Genomic DNA, 21,498 nt, shown 5'->3' on the forward strand with positions numbered 1-21,498 from the left:
TTGAAGATAGCAACTTGATTTTTTGCATGCATGTGTATCTCATCGAGCTGCACATTTTGAGTGGTGAAAGGTCAAGGTCATAATTCAATGCTAAAGGTCAAGTTCAAAGGTTAAATTTTGCAATATTGAAGAGAGTGGTGAAAGGTCAAGGTCATCCTTCAAGGTCAAAGGTCAAGGTCAAATTTTGCAATATTGAAGATAGCAACTCAATATTTGGCATGCATGCGTATCTCATGGAGCTGCACATTTTGAGTGGTGAAAGGTCAAGGTCATCCTTCAAGGTCAAAGGTCAAAGGTCAAAGTTTGCAATATTGAAGATAGCTATTCTATATTTGGCATGTATGCGAATCTCATGTAGCTGCACATTTTGAGTGGTAAAAGGTCAAGGTCATCTTTCAAGGTCAAAGGTCAAGGTCAAAGGTTAAATTTTGCGATATTGAAGATAGCAACTCGATATTTGGTATGCATGCGTATCTCACGAAGCTGCACATTTTGAGTGGTATAAGGTCAAGGTCATCCTTCAAGGTCAAAGGTCATATTTTGCAATATTGAAGATAGCAACTCGATATTTGGCATGCATGCGTATCTCATGGAGTTGCACATTTTGAGTGGTGAAAGGTTAAGGTCAAGGTAATCCTTCAATGTCAAAGGTCAAATATATGGCTTCAAAGCGGCGCAGTAGGGGGCATTGTGTTTCACGAACTTAGCTCTTACAACACTTACAACACTTACCTGACATACCACCATGGACTCCACCGAAACCACCCCCCAGGCCCCATCCCAGATTCCCCCCCTTCCTTTTTTTCCTTTTTTTGAAATATCATCTAATAAATTACCACACAGCCACATTATTCCACCTCTTCATCCCCCCACACACAATTTTTTTTTAAACATGGTAAAAAAACACAAATATTTATTTTTGTTATTTTATTTTTGAAAGACCGTCCATCCATCACACCCAAGCTATTGCTCTCAAACTTGAAGTATAATCTTATTAGTTTGTTTTATATCTTTGCAAATGTTCAATATATTGTGGAAAATATACCTGAACTCAGAATCGTCTGTAATGTACCACTTCTTTAAATCATAAGCCATCAATATGTTTCAATTATGGTCCTCTTCCAGTTAGAATATGACTATATTACATTGACCTTATTGAATATGAACAATTTCCCCATTATACTGTCAAGCAATCGAAAAGTCGAGCGCGCTGTCTTCTGACAGCCTTTGTGTGTCTTAACAGTTACTTAAACCTTTGACGACAACCGAAATAACCCCACATGTTTTATTAAGCGATAAAGCGTGTTTTATGCAAAAATCTTCAGGTATAATGATCGGCTATTAAAATAATGTTTGAGACATAGCAGGATCCAGGTTAATGATATATACTTTTTCTAGGTATTTGCATTACGAAAATACGTTGATACAGATACAAACATAATGTCCCATTATCAGGGAATTCATTATTTAAGGTTTAGATGGTGTTTGATCTCAATTTTCTAAGGGACTTGGTTTATTGGTACAATTAATACTAAATACCACCATTGAAGAATTAATTTTCACGCTATAAGCCCCTCTGACATTGAATTTTAATTGTTGAGCTCAAAGACCGACTCACCGAACGACTTGCCGACAAGTGATATATCACTATATGCAATTGTATATAAATGTTCAGGAAAGTAATTTGCAGTCGTTTAGTGAGCACAGTGATCAATTGATTATAAAATACGGTATAATAAACTATGTTTAAAATACATGATAATACATGCCGCTTAACTATAAATAAAGTATACATGATTAAAAATAGGTTGAACGCCTTTGATCAGTCAATGTTGGCTTAAACAGATCGAAAGCCCAGAATACAAAATAAAACATAAAACAGCAATCAGGCATTCACCTTACAGTATTATTTACGAAGTTCACACATCATTATATTTTTATTTGCATTTTATTCGTTAAACCGCAATATAGAAAAACTATTTTTAACACATGTAGAGGTTCTTTTCTTATGTTTAAGGATAAAAAAATACAGGTTAAGGTGATGTTTTTTTTCCTGAATAAATTTAACAGTTAATATAAAGAAGTGCCTCTAAGGAAACATTCGTAATGTTTACTGCAAACGGTGACATCGTTTTATGAACGCAATTTACGATAAGCCGCACTCACGAAAACGATATCGAGTAACTTAGTAATTTAAGCCTACAATAACACAAAAAACACCGACGTTACATGAATTTAGTTAATAACTGCCATCACATTTCATTGCAGTTGGTGTCGATTTTAATTGTTGCGTCTTTTAACATACTTCGTCCTACAATTTGATCGTTAGACACATCAATTTTAATATCAACCAATACTGTTTACTGTAATTATATATTATTAAGAGCGTTCTTTATTCTATTCTCTATTCCAGTTATTTACACGGTGACATATCGGTTGTTTGTAGTACCTGAACCGTTTAAAGCGTAGAACAATAAAATATTTTAAAAGAGTACACCCATAACTTGTCAATATGTTTTATTGTGCAATGGTCAAACGAGAAATTCGTCTTAAATCAAATTAAACGTTCATCTTATCCTCATTTCATAAGGTTCAGAATGCCATCAATAAGATATATCGAGCTCAATGTTCAATGGTCTTACACTACCCACGTTGTCGTTCTGTCGATATGCCGGTCCATCTATCGAGGTCATGTTTATAAAAAAACGCCATGATGGACAAATCATCATGTTTGGGAAGACCTCTTGTCGAGTATTATTTATTGAAACACGATATCAAACCATTACATTTTGTATGTTAAAAACAGCTGAATGTTGGTCAAGTATAAAATAGAAATATATAATAGCTGAAATGATATTTTGTCAATACTGAATATTGACATTATGCAAATGATAAATGGACTTGCAAAATGTAGAAGACAACACAATTCTCAAATTGTATTCACATCCCCTAACCGATTGCACGTGAAAATCGTTTAAATATGTTAGCAGGTTTAACATTTATCTTCTGCAGAAACCATAGTAGATCTAGATCTATATGTCATTGAGTATATGCATATATATAAACGAATAAATAAGTAAGTAAGTAAGTAAGTAAGTAAGTAGTAAGTAAGTAGTAAGTAAATAAGTAAGTAAGTAAGTAAGTAAGTAAGTAAGTAAGTAAGTAAGTAAGTAAGTAAGTAAGTAAGTAAGTAAGTAAGTAAGTAAGTAAGTAAGGAAATAAGAAAGTAAGTAAGTAAGTAAGTAAGTAAATAAGAAAGTAAGTAAGTAAGTAAGTGAGTATGTAAGTAAGTAAGTAAGTAAGTAAGTAAGTAATAAATAAAAATAGATAAATAAAAAATAAATAAATAAATAAAAATAAAATAAAATAAATAAATATGCCGTCAAAACAGTGTGTTGCATTATAATCGGTTTAAAATATTTAAATATAAAACGGTGTTTTTTCGTATCCATATTTATATATAAAATTGTGTGCGACACTTATTTTATCTTAGTTACTTAAAAGCATAAACATAACTACATAAACAGGAATGTGTAACAGCATTTGTCAATATTTTATTACCATTTGTAAATAATACTAATGTAGAATAATAGTCTTGCAATTTCATATATTCCGCAATACTCGTTAAAGACATATTAAAGTGTAAAGCACAGAGCAGTTAAAAAACATAAACAGTATAACAAGAACAATACAACACAGTTGACACTGCAAACAAACATGTGGCGTTGGACTAAACTGATGTAAGAAAATCTAAAGCATCATTTTTTCATTATTATTTTGGTTAATGTTTTCCCGATCATCATACTTAAGATCAATCAGATTCAATTTATCTTAATGTTTAAGCTGCTTGATGATGTGTGGAATTTTATAAGGGGAACTAAATAGATCTATGCTGTAAACGGCATCGAACAAACAGTATCTAATCAAATCATTACTTTTTTGAAGGTGTGAAAGATGACAAAAAATTTATTATTGGACACGACTAACAAAGAATGTAGTGGTTTGCTCTGAGTTGACTTTATGAACACAATCCTAATATTCTAACATGCATATATCATTATGATACGTTCGGTTAGGCATTATAAAATTGTGGATAGGATCTTATTATGCATTATTATAAATTGTACGGAATACCATTTAAACCTTACATATTTTACTCTGGCTTATTATTTACCTTTCGCAGGACAAATGACTCTTTATACTTATTAAACATTTGTGTTTACCTCCCTCCTAATAGTTCAATATGAATCAACAAATAGTTTTCGATTTTAGTGGAATATTTACCTAAACTACCTCGACAAGGAACGGCAAATTTTACGTGTTGACAAGTCAAATATTCAATGCAATGAAAACATTTTCGTTCTTTTAATTATGCAGTATTGATTGGAAACAATAACATCAATCCTGAAGTTATCTTACAATGTAAATAAAATACATCAATGTAATGTTTAATTCATTTAACAACCAAGCTCGTTTAATAAATACATCGACCCGTCGTGGGCATTGTTGACAGTATTCAACATGTGTAAATGTACACGTAAACAACTTGATCATAATTGAAGGAAACGTAAGATTTTATTTTAAAAAGTATAACCGTTCGTGCGATTTTAAAGTTTATTGATTTGCACAGTCGTCTACACTGTTTTTCTTCACTTTGGAAATAGCTAAATAATAAAATGTTAAAAACAACAACACATAAACAGAAACACAAATAACAGGATTATCATTTATGCTATGATTAGCAATTATGGCTTGAACAAAGTAATATATACATACCATGTCTGAACTTAACCCACGTCAGCATTCGCAAAGGATGTTTACACTACTAACACAACTATATCATCATCTTATTGTCTAGCCTGTACAAATGAATGTTATCGATTTTGCTGAAATGTATACCACTATATTTCCAGGTATTGCTAAAGGCAAAGTATGCAAAGCATTATAAGTACACAATAAGCGTTGTCCTTTCGAAATAGCAATATATTTAGCGTGATTGCTTATGTACAAAGTAAATATGATGTTATATGCTGCGGAAACGTTCTTCAATAAAATAGATAACACATTATATGTTGATGAAACTTAACATATGGTTTGGTTACTTCTAATCCTGGTTTAGTTATTTCTTATCACGATGCGCATACCTTTGACTTGATAAGAATACTGTTTATACCATACCATATATGGTATGGTTATATTTTAAATTATAAATAGCCTTAAACGCATTAAAGATTATTTTAATATCTCTCTCTTTCTCCGAACGTAACACATCAATCAAGATCTGGGATTATAATGAACACAGTTGGAGGCAGCTAAACGTTTTAGAGGATGTTATAAAAAGAGAAAGTAAGTTTGGTCTATGGATTTGTCATTATTCCCTTGAAGAAAATCGTGTCTGATATATATTATTTTATGAAAAAGCGTTATACCAATCAAATCATTGAGATCCTCACTTATTTTAATATATTTGTAAATAACAAATATCGAAGCGTGTAAAAACTATGTTCGTGATCATCAATTTAAATACCAGTAATTATGTCAAGGTATCTTAATTTGCCGTTGTCGATAGATTGTGGTGTAAACAATTAAGACATCACTTGAAATCAAAAAAATAAGCATTAGGCTGTGTTGGTGCTCAGTTTGAATTTCAATGCAATTAAGTTAATGTTTGTAAACACATATGTGTTTTGTGCTTTATATTTCTGGCTGCTTGCCAAAATTAATTGAGTATACGCTTTTGAATTGATTGACCGTTCCAAGGTGGTTACTGCCGTTGTATTTTGTTGTGCTGTGCTGTATGCATTGTCCGAGTTTGTATAAGCAATTGATAGCTTGGTCATACATAAATGAAACAAGTCGAGGAATACAATTGTTTGTCGTCCCAATTATATTGATGTAGTTGTTTATTCATGTTTTATTCTGCAACGAACAGACGAAATTTGCACATATCTACCAATTATACTCACAATGCTAATCGCTGGATGGTGTGACTTGATAAAACGAAAACCATATGCAGTATACTATTACACTATAGGCTTTATGTAAACTCAAGACCATTATCAATGAAGGATATCGCACATACACACCACCATTCTTTACTCTTCAAGCAATTTAAGTGTGGGTATAAACATGCAACTATTATCGTTTATGAAGCAGTGCTTGTCTTTCAGATTGGGTTCATTATATACCGGGGTTAGTGTTTATACTTATTAATATGTTCTTTTGTTATTTTCTTGATGTTTACATTTGCTTAGTTGCTTTTATTCTTGGTTTATAAATCAACTTTACGTAAGTAAAATAAACGTCTACGTATTATTAACGCACAAATGAAAGTACAACAGTTTTCGTTTCCCAGGCAAATTATGTTCGTTCCCATACCATAATTATCGTGTCAATCTGTAAACACCTCGAGCAAGTATACGATTGACAGTAATAATAATCACAGAATATATTAACAAGCTTTCGGCTTTCGGCATATCTTAAGATAATATTGGGTCCCAGTTACCAATTGCAAAGATATCAATTATACTAACAATCCTTGTGTTTTTGTATCTGAACTTTGGTATTATTATTAAAGCCGAAAACGGTACGATATATGCCTGCAACACACTCTTGTTTTTTAATTAAGAATTACTAAAAAGGCCCTTAATATCGGAAAGGTCCATGCAAAGTATGGTTCGCTTAAACTTAACCCGTTGTATGTAGTTGATCCCAACTGCCGTCTCCTGACTTAGTTCGTACTGCCAGTTAAAACATGACGTATTTACAGTCAATATTAGCCACTGCGAATGGCACATTATATGAGCATACCGACCATTCATGACAAAACCAACAGTCCCATTTCGAAGAAGTATAGGTAGATTAACAATCATTTATTATTATTTATAAGTTTTGCATTCTACAGTGCTAGTTGTCTGTGTGCTTTCTTTGATTCAAGAATCGAAGATGGCAAGTCTTGAAAAACCTAAAAGAAATGCAGGTCGGCGTATGTTTATCCTATAGTCACAAATTATTACAATGGTTAACTAATACGTCTCTATAATGTATTTTCCTTTTAAAAGCAACACACATGTGATACTATCAAATAAATTATGTGTAAATTCAAGTTCAAATACGTACAGCAAGTACTATAAAAACAAAAAAGGAACAGAATAATCAAGCCATTGTGTGTTGTTTATTTGTTGCAAGAAGCTTTAAGAGGATACAATAGTTAACATATAACTTAAAAAAAAAATCTAGCCTTCCAGCTAAAACAAACGGAGGAGAACTATAATACGTATTTATTTATGCGCATTGTTTGCTGGTGAGTTTAATTTTAAAATAAAACCTGTCGGAACATAATAACAAAACACTAGCTGAATGTTATTGATACTTATGACAATTGAATTGTTTTCATCGCCGTTGGGAAAACACTGCACTGAAATCGACCAGTTGATTGTGAAATAATGGATTGATGTATACAACGCACACGCGAAACCAAGGTTCGAATGACACATCAACATAGATATCATATATAAAACAATTAGTGATCAGTTTCCCTTCGATTATAAATGCTGACAGATTATACTAGTTAATTTAAGTTGTGAAATTAAAAAAACATAGTATTTTTTAATTAAATTTTAAATCTTGAACTTCAATGTTAAATAAAAGTGTATGATGCAACAGTTTAACGGGTTTATTTTGCATACCGCTATAGATCTGTTAGTTAATTTCCGTATATAAATTTGTTATTACGTTTGTAAACTAAAGAATCAACCGCTAAGAATCGATTTAGGCAAAGGAACGCTATATTTAACATGAACATTAATCGATTCTTTGTTTACACCAGAAATTTATTTACAGCATTCCGTGCAAAGAATAACAGCATAAAATACTTATATGTATATATGTATTTTATTGTCAGTATTCACGAAGACAAATCAGGGTTTTAACTAAAATTGAACAATATATTTAATTATAAGGGTATATCTTAGGAATCTTTAATTACTAAATAATTATATCTATATCATTTGTTATAGTTCAAATTCGGACCCTTTATCATGTTTTGCTGCTTTGAAAACTTTACAATACATCCTTAATGTTATCAATACGGAACAACGTCCTTTTTATGTTCAATCCGCCACATCTGTGTTTGTGCAATCTTCCTAAACTTAAAGTTATACTTTATAAAATGGACATGGAACTAAACGATTGTCTTACATCTGTGTTTGTACAATCTTCCTAAACTTAAAGTTATCCTTTATAAAATGAACATGGAACTAAGCGATTGTCTTCCCCTGCGGCATGAAATTCATGAATTCATGAATGATTCATGAATTTTACAAACAGTTCATGAACAGCTCATGATTAATTCATGAAATTGATGCGAGCCACTTCATGAACTAAAGTTCATGAATGATTCATGAACTAACATTCATGCACCAGTGAAGAATGGTTCATGAACAAGACGGTTTGATAATTTATTCAAGAAAGATTCATGATTTTGTTAATTAACTAATGATGCATGATTCATGCACCTTAACATATTATGTGGTTCATGAATTGTTCATAAGACATTCTTGACTTTGTTTAAAGAACTAATGAGGGTTTTTTCATGAATCTGAAAAATGTAAATGATTTAAAAAAAAAGTGAAATATTCCCCATTTGGGTAAATAATTGATCTAGAACTTTTCATGAATTTGAAGTAAGTATGTGGTTCAAAAAAGGTATATTGAATATTTTTGCCTTTTTTAAGAACTTATGAAGAACTTTATGAATCCGAAGAATTCAAAAAGGGTTCGTAAATTATTCTTGACTTGGTTTATCAAAAAAATAATTTAAACTATACATGACACTGAATTATTCAAAAGGGTCACAAGTGAAAATGAAAAGTTCCTGCTTCACAATCAAGGGTACCCACATTTACCAGAAAAGCCATACTGAATTTTCGACATTTTACATGTGAGCATATTGAGGAGTTCAAATGTACAAAATTAGATAAAAATGAGTAAAAGCTTATAATAAACACATAAACAAACATACATCTAATCTCATGGTGACATGGAACCTACAATGGTCAGTAAGAAATTGCTAACCTAGTTTGGAATTCCAAATGAAAAATGTTCTACAATATATAAAAGACTTGAAAATGTGACAGGGGAAATAAAACAATTCAAAATTAAGAAATATGGCGCATTAAATCATTTAATTATACCAGTTAAAAGGAAAATAGCTTCATCAATGAATATAATAACAAACTTATTAAACATGATTTTCATGGTCGATTTTTGAAGACCTCCGCCAGGTTAATGGAATAAGTGTTAAAACCCGCTTGGTAATGGTGGCCCTGGGCTGACAGTCTCAGTTCTTCATTATGAAAATGTTGTTGACATGATTTTTATCAAAAATATTCTGTAGTGTACGGTTTAAGTTCCTTTACACGAGAATTACATAATTTATATCTCCATCACCCTCTAAAATCTCAACAGGGCGTCTTCAATAAGCTCCTTGAGTCCCTTCTCATCACTGACACTTCAGTTACTTGACACAGTGATTGTGGACACAGTCAAGTGCACGTACAACCTGGCCTGTCCGGTTTCTTCGTCACCTGACTGGCACGTTCCAGATACGATGGGACATAACATACTTCACTATCTTCCCTCCATACGTTTGCTTGGATATCAAGAATGTGTGAGCTGAAACAAATTATTTGAATTTATAATAAAACTAGAACTATGGCTTAAGGAGAACTTAATATCACCGCTGACAACTAACTTGGGCAGTAAAACAAGGACAACTGAAAAGGGGAAATAAATCCATATAAAATGCAGCTATTGTTTATATGTAGTAATGTGTTTTCACTATTCATGCATGAAGTTTAAAGTTGATATCTTAAAAAGTTTTAAAGTTAAAAATAAACTGACAGACGGTCAGACAGACATACATATTCCTACATATTTAAATAAAATTAATTGTATATGTTTGCTTCAGTGACAATGTATTGCTTGAAATGACGTGTTAGTTGCAATCAACTTACATTTTTGACTGTCAAAACCCCGTGGTTTATGCCATGCAGTATCCTGAGCTAATGACATCCCTTTTTGACGGTTTTACACAGTTACTGCCCCCGATAGTTCCCTCCTCGCCTTGCCTTTTTCCTGGAAAGAAATGACATCTACAATTTACTATAATTGACAACATTTTCTTCACGTTAATTAACAAAACACTTGTAGTCTATACAGAGGTCAAATCAACAAGCACTTGTATAGGAATACCAACTGACGTAAGTGTTTAACAGAAAGTGTGATATAATCCATAGTGTGTAAGTGTCATGGCTGTTATTAATTCAGACATTTGTGACAAAGCATGTCATTACTACTATTTTATATGATGAACACTTTCAAACTGGATTAATAAATAAGCGTAAACAACATTCTTCATCCAAATTTAATACCAAATATTATATGTATTATAATTGTATTCCTACTGGATACGAAACTGACTATTTATGCACATTTTATTTATTTATTGAAACAGTGTATATACATTAAACATCGCATAAATCAGTGAAATACCTACATTTCCATCTGAATTGTCAAGCAGCATCCGGAATTCGACAATCCGGCGACCGTGACAGTATTTTCAAGGATAGTTTGTTTTATAATTGTCAACACTACCGTCCAATAGTTGACTTTTATCATTAACTCCAGTCACATATTTATGATCAACAATTACACTTCTATCAATCTTTCTCTTAAACACATTCTTTCAAAACCGGAACTTCTCCAACAAAACACAAGTTCAATTAGCCTTCCAAGTTCCAACTATCATTGGATACGTTCTTCTCTTAAAATTGTTTCTCTTCGTGTATAAAAACTCCAGAAGTGTAGTCGTGGTAAACAATTACTGTTTCTTTCACTTTAACTTACTGGAAACGTCCGCATTTGCCACGGATCGACATTTTGACAAGTCGCAAAAATAGATGACCGGAAATGCCGAATTACACCGGTAATGACGTCCCGGCGTTATTTTATTTAAATCGCACACAGTCACAGTTGTTGTAAAAAAATATTGTGGTCTGCAGTGTTTTACTATACGTTGTTTTACTGGGGAAAAAGATACAAACGAACAGACAGGTAAACACTTTTTAAGAATGATGTAAATTTGTAAAGTATAGGATGAAAGATGTTGTTGCTCGCAAATTTCTATTGCAATGAATGAATGATGACTCAGACGAGTCATATATTTTCGTGGTTTGTAAGTTTTGCTTGTGCTATTTGGAAATTGAATTAAGATGAACAATCCGTGCGATAAGTTGGTAGTTAATTCTTAAACCAATGTGATTAGAATAATGTAAAAGGTGTCTATATCATTTGGTTAGCTATAAATAAAATGGAATTATCTTAAAGGAGTTCGTACCCTGCGGACTTCGTACCAGGAATCAGTGATGTAACACTTTACTGGAAATTATGTATTTACATGTGGTACACAGTGTGACAGTCTCCAAAAGATATATCATAATGTACAATACTGACACAAGCTTTAAAGAGGTACAAAGTCTTCATTATCTAATAAATAATTGCCATGCCAAATAACATTGATTTCTAACTGAAATAATTCGCTTTCAGAACAAATCTGGTTATTTTTCTTTAAAAAAGAAAGAAATGAAATACTACAATAAATAGTTATCTGCTGTGCTAATATAACATCTGATATGCAATGCAGAGCTTATACATTATTTTTTATGTAACTTGTTGTAATAAACAGACCGATTTCAGGGTGATGAATGTCCCCCATATGGCAAAATTCAACTTGAGTGCCAGGGCATCCACAACCAAACGCTGAAAAAAGCTTCAAACAGATAGCAGTGTATTCTGTCTTCAAGGTACTGGGCTTGCGCTAACTGTACATTAAATGAGTTTATGTCCGTATTTGCTCATTATTATGTATAATAATCACTTATGGGACGTATCTTATTTTTGGGGCTAATTTGAATTTTAAGTAGTGCTTTTGTCTTGTTTAATTTGCCCCAGATAGTTGTCCTACAGAACAATATCAGACCAATCACCATGCCAGGTTAGCCTAACAAAATCAGACTTTTCAGTCCATTTCCTGTTGTCAGATCCCAATGTATATTGATTGTAGATTCACTTTTATTATAGTTTAAATGTAAATAACTTTTTACTATAGACCTTTTTATGTTTTTTTATTCAGTAGAGCACGTGAACAGTATACCTCATACCAGAAAGGACCCGGAGGCAGTGTATGGTGTTCAATATTCTGTGCCAGAAAGGAAAATAGGAGTGTGTTGAAGACTTGGACAAACAATTTGAAAAACTAGCCTCTGTGCTAAGCCTGGCAGTCTGTGACTGGTGACATGTTTTATTTTGGTTACTTCTTGTACAAAAAGACCACTTTTGAGTCACTAGGTCAGAGGTCAAGATCCCTGCTACCAACTTGCAGACATTTATATGAAACTGCATTCGCAGTGGAGCGTTGGCAAACTTTGGCGGTGCACTCTTTGGTTAGGGAGCACTCTTTCGAAAGACATGACTTTGTATAAATATTTTGTTTTGCCAATTTATACGAAATTAAACGTGTGTGATTGTATTCCACAATTGTTTCTTTTTTACGAGGCTCATTTAATGTGATATTATTTTTATAGGTCCTTACTAACTAGATCACCTGTGGGTTAGTGCATCTTGATATGTTTCTGTTTTTTCCCTTTTCTTAACTTTCAAATAAATTTAATGGTATGCATTTACTTCTTACATTTATTGTTCATGAAGTATTCATGACATAACTTTGTTCATTATTAGTTCTAGAACATTGAATAGAGCAAGAATAATTCATGAATTGAAACTTCATGAATAATAGAGCAAGAATTATTTATTAATTGACATTCATGAATAGAGCAAGAATAATTCATGAATTTATGCAGTTTCAATTCATGAATTGTTCATGCACTATTCATGAAGGTTAAATGGCCGCTTCATAAATTGATCATGAAATATTCATTATTATGTGAGTTCATGAAGGTTCATGAATGATTCATGAACACATTATTTCATGAATGATTCAAAAACAAATTAATTCATGAATGGTTCATGAACCTATATTTCAAGAACTAATTCAGAAAGGGGCCATTTAACCGTCATGAATTGCGCATGAATAGTTCATGAATGTTTTTCATGAATGATGCAAGAATTATTCATGAATGGTTCATGAACAATTCATTAAACTATCACAGGGGTTAGATTAGAACTCGCCTAGTGTTGACTAATTTAGCTTGCGGAAATCGTGCACTTTCTACCTACACTTACGCCCTGAAAGCTAAAGGAGCATTGTGTTTATCTATTTATTTGTGTGATCAATATACAAGTAAGCGTTCAAATAAGCGCATATAAAAGTATAACATTTGACCAACATTTTTAATTGATTGTTCAAAACAAAACAGCTTGTATACAGACATAAATTGATAATAGACCTTCTTCCAATTGATTATCTCTTCTATTGCAGTATGCTGACTTGACAATTAATGGCATGCACTGTCACTTTAAATGACGACCCTGTTAACACGCCGCTTTTGCAAACATGCATACAACACGCTCTATGAAGAGATCGTTATAGTTTTTTGCCTGACTGCCACTTTCAGATTGCTTACATTATTTAAAATAATATAAAAATATGTTTCTTTTTCGATCATTAATTACTAGCACAATTTTCTTTTCTCACCCGTTAGACAACCAAACTTACACTTATATGTAATGAGGTTTGTAAAATCAATTGAACACATTAATCATGAGCATTTTTCTTGCTTATTTTAATTATTCTTCTCCTTCAAATAATCCTTCCTTCAAATATTCTGTTCTTGCGGGTCGGGCGCACGTTAGCTTTTCCTCATCCAAGTATCTCTTCTATCCAGGTATTACATAATGTACACCGATCTAGGTTTATATAGGATGAGGATAGGTTTGTTCCATTCCCTCACTATGAAAACTAAAGGTCTTAAACAAATGAACATGTTCGAACTAGTGTGCTTGCTTGCAGTCTTACTTCTTAGAGGAGGCGATGTCCATCCAAATCCTGGACCTGACAGCTCCTTTGGTATATCTTCCTCATCTTTTGGTACTTCTTTCTCATCATCAATATCCGATGCATTCACAAATAATCTGAAAATTGTCCACTACAATGTACAGAGCTTCATCACCAAGAAAGATATTCTATTTGCATACCTTAATGGTTTCGATATTCTAGCCTTTACTGAAACTTGGCTTAGTCCAACAGTCGACACTACCGATTTACTCTTCTCGTCATACCATACGCCGTTTAGAAGGGATAGACCAAACGAACCCCATGGAGGAATTCTCTTATATGTAAAATCTGATCTTTTTGCCACTGAGCGACCGGACTTACACATTGACGATATTGAATGCTTTTGGGTTGAATTGCGCATCAAGGGAAGGCGACTTTTATTCGGCTGTTTTTATAGACCACCTAACTCTAGGCCTTATTTACTAGAATGCATACACAATTCAATATCACTAGCCGTGGACACAGGAAAACATTATAATTACAGGTGATTTTAATCTCGACATAAATAATCCCCAGGGTAAGATCAAATTGGACTCTTGTCTCTTACAGTATCATCTCTCCCAGATTATCAACGAACCTACCCATTTCACTGAAACCTCCGAATCTATTCTTGACCTCTTTATGATCTCATCTTCACTAACAGTGTTACACAGTGGCGTTGGCGAACCTTTTCTTCACCAACAAGTTCGTTATCATTGTCCAGTCTACTGCGTCATCAACCTCAAAAGAAATGCTGGGTCTAATTTTAAACGTAAACTATGGAGAAACAAAGATGGAGACTATACTAAATTACGTCAACGTGTGCAAAACTTCGATTTGAATGATTGCTGCGACAATGAAATAGACATATATACGTCAAATTGTACACGTTAACTAATCTCATTCTGTGATACCACAATCCCATCTAAAATTGTTACAATACGGACAGCTGATCCTCCATGGTTACATAATAACATACGAAAGGAAATCCGACGCCGCAAACGTGCATACAAAAAAAGCCCAGGCCTCAAATTTAGACAGACATTGGCAGATTTATCGCCAACAACGCAACCTTGTTAATTATCTCGTCAGATCAGCGAAAAAACTTCACTTCGATAACCTTGCTAAAATGATACGCGAACAACAGCATTCATCATCGGACTTCTGGAAAATCATCAAAAACTTTACAAATAAAAACACCTCACATAACGAGTTGCCTCCCTTAATTCATAATGGTACCATTTATGAGTCACCTCTTGATAAAGCAAATATCCTAAATTCATTCTTTCAATCACAATCTAACCTAACGATACCAAATACACATACTCACATCCCAAACATCCAAAATCCAGACTGTCCCGTCTTAGAAGATTTCATCATTTCTCGCCAAGATGTCAAAGCTATGAAAACTGGAAAGGCCTCAGGACCGGACCAATTAAATAGCATAGTCTTAAAAGAAATTGCAGCTGAAATTTCAGGTCCACTTCAAAATCTTTTCAATTTTTCACTAAATACTGTTAGGGTTCCACGGAGATGGAAATAAGCAAATGTATGTGCAATTTATAAAAAGTCAGATCCTCAGGATGTAGGCAACTACAGACCAATATCACTCCTAAGCGTTGTAAGTAAATGTCTTGAAAGAATTCTTCATAAGTACATATTTAACCATCTAAGGGCTTCTGACTTTATAACCCCATTTCAGTCAGGTTTTATACCTAAAGACTCCACTGTCAACCAATTAGTCTCGGTTTATCACTCTTTTTGTAAAGCCCTCGATGAGGTCAAAGTGGTTAGAGCGGTATTCTGTGACATTTCTAAGGCTTTCGATAGAGTATGGCACGCAGGGCTAATTCATAAGCTGAGACTCTCGGTATCTCGGTCAATCTTTTATCTTGGTTACAGGACTATCTTAATGACAGAAGACAGTGTGTTGTAATTTCCGGGTGTAAATCGGACTCACTGTCTATCAACGCTGGTGTTCCCCAGGGGTTCATATTAGGGCCTCTCCTTTTTCGTGTATACATTGACGATATTGTGCGAGATATTCACTGCCCAGCTCGTCTTTTTGCAGACGATACTACGCTTTATTAAATTGTCGACAATCCGGTTGATGCAGCCGCTCTACTCAACGCTGATCTTGTAAAAATCCATTCCTGGGCCGATAAGTGGTTGGTTACTTTTAATCCATCTTAAACCGAGTCATTAGTAATATCAAGAACAATCAACCACCCGATCAACCCCCTCTTTTCCTTAACGACTGCACAATTAATGAGGTTTCGTCTCATAAACATCTAGGCTTGAACTTTTCTAACTCATGCTCCTGGCATGACCACATTGAAGCCATTAAGAATAAAGCATGGCAGATAATAAATCTAATGAGATCTTTTAATTTTACCCTCGATAGAAAGTCCCTTCTTACTATTTATACGACATTCATAAGACCAATCTTGAATACGCTGATGTAGTCTGGGATTATATTACTGCACAGGATGACATTGAGCTTGAAAAGATTCAACAGGAAGCAGCAAGAATAATTAGTGGGGGAACACGTCTAACATCACTGCAGAATTTATAAAATGAAACGGCTCTTGAACCCTTAAAACATAGGGGAAATAAACATATTAAGCTGACTCTTTTCTACAAGATGTATAATTCTCTATCACCTCCATATTTGTCTGCACTTATCCCCTCTAGTGTGGGTGAAACAACGGCATATCGACTTCGTTATTCCGACAATATGCGCAGCATTCAATATAAATCACAGCTTTTTTCACGATCGTTCTTACCATCAACAATAAAACTATGGAACGCCCTACCTGAATCTGTTAGATCTTCTCCTTTTCTTACTACCTTCAAAGCAAATCTAAACAAAGACAAACAAAAAATCCCCATGCTTTACTACGATGGCGAGCGGACGCTGAATGTCCTTCACGCACGTCTGCAACTTAAATGAACATTTGTACTCGAAAAACATCTCGGAAAGTCCATATTGTCAATATGGGGAGATCGAAGACACCTATCACTTTTTCTACACTTGCCCAATTTATAATTAAAAAAGAGCAATCCTATTTGACAATATTTCCAGCTTTCAACCCAAAACCTTACAACTACTTCTCTTTGGTGTCATAGACGGATCATACGAAGACAATTCACGTATCTTCAAACATGTTCAGTCTTTCATCCGAGATAGTCATAGATTTTAACATAGCCCCATTTCAAGAACAGACCTGATCCTGCAAACGATGTCCCGCCCCGCAACTGTTTCTTTTATTATCGTAATTTTCTCAAGTCGCGATAACTCTGTCACTTTTAACTCATTCTTTATTACTCATTAATAATGCTGATGTATACAAACGTAATATCATTCTTTCACTATCTACATCATCTTACGTTTTTGTATTATTTCACCTATCCCTTTTTCAGTTCGATACTGTATATTTATTATACTTACATTATTCGCTGTTCATTATTTCGACATTCTGTACATTGTAGCTATATGCTCAATTGTTTACACCTTATCAGCAGCACCATCAAATGACAGAAGAGAGACTTAGCATAAGCTTCGAGCTTTTTTCTCAATTCTGTCAATTTACACTTCGCAGTACTTTTGTTAAGCTTATTTCGTAGAAAGTTGTTAGTATGTTTGTATTGTATTATATTGCTTGCATGCTGTATATGAATAGCCAAATAAATATTGTTTAAACAACTAGCCTAGTTTATGTAGTGCTCAAACTACGATTTAACATGCCAACAGATCTATTGATCATCAATATTGAAAATATGGGAAACAGTTTGAACATTTAGTTGTAAATTGTTTTCATCAAAAACATGTGGTGCATTACTTGTTTAGCTTTTGATTCCATGCGATGGCATAAAATGATTACTTCCAATACATTCTACATGAACACGCTCAAAGTCACAAATTAAAACCGGTTAAACGCCACCAAGAAACCATACTTACATTGTTTATTTATTTACCATATATTTGTTTTATTAATCTATCTATTTGATAAATTTTTCTACCAATTGTAAAATCATAAATTCCACAAAGAATTATTGCAAAATATTCTTAAAGTGAATATGAACCATATTTCCTCATATTGGCTTCGTCCACTTACAAACACACTGATTGTAAAATACAATTGATATGAACTTAATATGAACTTAATTATAGCTGCAAGGCACTGTCTAATGCAACCTTTAAAATTTGATATAAATTAGTATACTTATTACGGTATACATTCATGTCGGTCTAAAGCCAAAAATTGTTTAGTGCTTATTTGAATAGTCAAATAATATTTCTTACCCTGCTTTATATCGCACGTTGTTTGCACTTGAGGAGAAATGCCCAGAACATGTCAATTTAGTTCTCAAAGTTATATTCATGTACATTTAATGGCACATACAAGTATATATAGCAGATTGTTTATAGCTTGGTAAGCAGATTATTTATAGCTTGTTATATATTTCCCTGTTCCGTATTTTCTCATTTCAAACTTGCAACGTCCGATTTGATCTATGTAACAAATAAGATGTCAGAGGACAGCGCTCTTAACATTTTGTAGTACTATTTTTGAATTATTTATGAGTTATGGGCCTTGACACTGATCCTACATATTAACCTTTTAAATAGTTTAATATGTCTATATTGTTACTACTATGTTAATAAACATGTACATCTTGGCCTGAATCGTATACTGAAAAAAGATACTTGACTTGGTAAAGGACTTCAAATAATGGCATCAAATAAAGCAATTTGTGCTCGTCTCCAGTACATCTTAATCAGAGATTCCGTCAGCGATGTTGACAATGGAACTAGTTGTAAAACTAGTTGGAAAACTTTGGCTTGACAGTGAAAAGTCACGTTGAAATCGAATAAATAAGTATTTAGTAAACAAACGTACCTTTACAATTGTTCGGTGGCCATAAAGTGTTTGCTTTTCTGCAAAACCCCGAAATGTTGACAAAATATCAGCATTATTCACACACATGTAGCACAATATATTATGAGTTGCACTGGACTCAAATACGATTTCGTAACACTTTACTTTCTCTTAGCCGTCACTTAAGATGTCATATATTTATTCTTTATTAATGACGAAAAAGGAAAATACTATTGGCGATTTCCTGTTTCACTGACGTTTTAATGGACAAATACGAGGCATGAACGCATCATGTAACCATGGGGAAAACAAATTGTGTCATAAACAAATTTTACTACGAATTGTTTTTGATTTGCTTGTTAGCTATGGAAGGGAATATCCGCCAGTCCATTCCTGTTGCCAAATGACAATTACATATCGCTAAATGACAATTGCATACTGCTTAATGACAATTGCATTTTGCTTTATTTTATTTGTTACAAAATAACTGCGTTTCCTTGCGTCTTTATGCTTGTTTCTATCAGTTAGTGAAATATTGCTTGTATACTTCTTTTTAATGTTTACTCGATGTGTGTTAATCATGTATTCTTGCGAGTTAATGACAAATGTAGTATTTCTGTAAAAATGTTCATGTTGCTATCTTCTTGTTGCTGAACTATTATCATTTCAATACTTAGTAATGATAAAAAATGGAATATTGATTGTAAGTTCTACTAAGCGAAATGAATAAGCACAAGGCAGCAGCTCACATGAAGTAAGCCGAATGCCGAATGCATTAAGACGAATGCATTAGTAATACACGACGGAGAACCAGAGTTTTCAGTAATATTCGGTAGTTTTCGTAAAAGGTTAATATTTATAACGGTGTTGTATTATATATCTACCAGATGAATAACTCTACCGCGTGGTTTCGAACGTATTTTCCACTGTTCTTATTCAGGTAAAGTTTACTTGTGTATTGTACTGTTTTATTAGGTAAATTGCATACGATTATATGTAATCCCCATTTCGAAAGTTGATTTTTTCATTTGGTTTGTGATTAAGGTCTATTTGAAGTTAATGGACGTAATATTGTTTTCATTTACTCGTCAAACGTCCCATAGTATCATTGTAACGAAGGTGGGTTACGATGATCAAAACGTCTAACTGTTGGCTTGTTTAAATTTAACTATTAATTTCATACTATTTTCATCGAATATCTTCGTAAAACTGTCTTTATCTTATCAAATCATACCTTGGTTGGTAAAATTGTATCTTATTCAAATTATTCATTTCGGTATGACTAGATACCGAAAACAGTACTGTTTTCGCGAAAACAGTAAAATTTACCGAAAACAGTGTTTTATTATATGAATACATTGAACATTTAGACAAAAACATCGCTTTTTCCTTTGTCTGGTTTAAAAAGGTATAGTAGTTTAAAGATATTTCAATATATATGTTAAAACTTTTTAATAAAATTTATTTTAATACAAAAAATCCGCATTTATTTTTTTACATATACGAAAATAGTAAAATTCACTCTCGAAAACAGTGAACAAATATACGAAAACAGTATGTATTTAATATGTTAGTAACAAATAAATATCGAAAATACATAACCAATTCTATTTTATTAATTTTTATAGAAGTCTATTTATTCAAGAACCCTTATTCAAACTACGAAACAAATAAATACTACCGAAAACAGATACCGAAAACAGCATAGCGAATGGGTGTAATTGATCACTTAAATATATAAGTATGCAAAGTCGGCAATGTTTGACTAACGTACCGGTTCGTACGTGTGTTCTTACTTATATATATATATATTTGCATTTTATTAAAAATAATTTCCCATGATTTATTCTTGTACAGAACGTTTCTGTAAAATAAACAAAATATGCAACCAATGAATTCTTTGTTTGTTCGTCAGTCGTTGTCTAACACTTTCAATTGTTTGTATAAAATAGGCGTGCATTACGTTTTTGGAGTGAAAAGTATTTGTCATAGGTTTGAAACCATTGTTAAATACCGGCATACATGGGAAATAAATAATAAATCTGCCAGGTTTTATAACTTTAATCTGGTCATGAAAATGCATGATCGAAGTGACACAAGATAAGTGAAAATAGGGAAGAAATCTTGTAAAGTATCGCTGTAAAATGTACTGTCCGAAAATTAAGAGTCATAATTTATGGACGAAAACCCGTATTTCCGAAAATTAAGAATCACAAAAAATAACCTTAAACTTAGAGTAAGAGTTTATAGAGTTTATTCATTCTTTTAGGTATGCCAGACCAGGAGTCATTTTAAATACCAGAGTATCACGAGATGTCTTGAGAAAGAATTATTAATATATAGCATTATTTAAATGCGTACTGGAGCAAACATTCATTAAAATCAAATTTGTATGCCACTATCACGATGTAAAGGTGGGAAATCTAACTGATTTCGGTAAATTACCTGTATTCGGTATCATGTCCTCGTATTATATAATGCTTGCGTTTTTAAACAGGAATAAAATGCGTTCGGTAAAAAAAGAAATAATTAATATACAGCATCATTTAAATGTGTACTAGA

The sequence above is a fragment of the Dreissena polymorpha genome, chromosome 9 (genome assembly GCF_020536995.1).
Source record: "Dreissena polymorpha isolate Duluth1 chromosome 9, UMN_Dpol_1.0, whole genome shotgun sequence".
NCBI classification, from domain to species: Eukaryota; Metazoa; Mollusca; class Bivalvia; order Myida; family Dreissenidae; genus Dreissena; species Dreissena polymorpha.